The sequence below is a fragment of the Atheta coriaria genome, unplaced genomic scaffold, assembly GCF_025399875.1.
Source record: "Atheta coriaria isolate IRGN ID8LTWV9N9 unplaced genomic scaffold, Caltech_Dcor_3.1 scaffold5134_size1146, whole genome shotgun sequence".
NCBI classification, from domain to species: domain Eukaryota; kingdom Metazoa; phylum Arthropoda; class Insecta; order Coleoptera; family Staphylinidae; genus Dalotia; species Dalotia coriaria.
In genome coordinates, this window is record NW_027050516.1 from 1 (window position 1) to 1,146 (window position 1,146).

At 34.8% G+C, this 1,146-nt stretch overlaps 1 long non-coding RNA gene across 1 annotated transcript; it reads right to left on the reverse strand.

Annotated features, from left to right (window-relative positions):
• Positions 1 to 248: 248 nt before the first annotated feature.
• LOC135803158 (uncharacterized) lies at positions 249 to 1,140 on the reverse strand. The gene is made up of 3 exons (XR_010550732.1): positions 913 to 1,140; positions 674 to 771; positions 249 to 612 (listed from the first exon to the last, which is right to left on the reverse strand). It is a non-coding gene; the product is annotated as an uncharacterized lncRNA (long non-coding RNA).
• Positions 1,141 to 1,146: the final 6 nt, after the last annotated feature.

The window sequence follows — 1,146 nt, forward strand, 5'->3', positions numbered from 1 at the left end:
GTTTATGCCTGCCTAAGAAAATTATTTACTTCAACATAATGAAAACTTGTACATTATTTTGTAATAGACTTTTTTTGTTATGATCATGAAACCAAATATAATTTAAAAACAGACCTTACGATTTCTGCATCTATTTTGACTCGTATCGTTTCTCACTCTTATCAAATTACAGTTGATTTATGCAACTCACTGCCCGAGACCAAGAGCAGTGATAATGCTAAGGTTTAATAAATTTAAAATAACAAACATTTTGAATATGGTTTGGTTTTAGTTTTATATCAATTGTTATTAAAAACTGTTTAACCACACAATATTCGAGGCGCGTTGGGTTCCACACATTTTGGCGCGCCCCTATTCTATAGCAGTGTCATATTATCATGTTCCTTAAAGGAAACTGTCAATCGCTCCCAAGAGACCGCCCAATATCGCACCCGTAGCAGCGCCAATTGCACCGCCTCCAGCTCGAAATATGTTACGACCCACGTGTTTACCAACATCACTGCCATCTTTTACACCTTGGCCGATACGATAAACAAGTCTACTATTCCTGGGATTGGAGCAAATGCAAGGCTCTGTAGACGAACTTGCACTGAACGCGCCGGTTTTCAATTCCTACGATTATATAAAAATATAATTTAAACAATAAAGTTGAAACGATCGGAATTAATCTTACATGTGATTAACGAAAAACGGTTTTTCCAGCCTTTTCAATTGAGGGATTACAATATCCAGAGGCGACTTGACCATAATTATTCTCGTTTATACCTTGTGCTGAAACGTGCATAATCTCAATTAGCATTAGATTACCTAGTTTTTATACACTATTATTATTTTTCAGTCGAGATTTGTCTCAATATATCTTAAAGCGTTGTTTCTAGTGATATTTAAGATAGCAATTAGTTCTTGACTTACATTCCTTGATGCAGCGTCCTCCGATTATTATATATTCATGTGTTAGGTCTTTATTTGGTGCTGATTCTTCTGTGCCATTCTCGAAAATTACTATCACATTTTTGTATCGATTACCAATGCACTGTAGTATATCATTTAAATCTACATATTGCTCAGTGCCCTCGGCATCCAGCAGTTTTATTTTGTTTTTACCTGCTTTTGAAACAATTGGATGTGTTTATTATTATATAATTA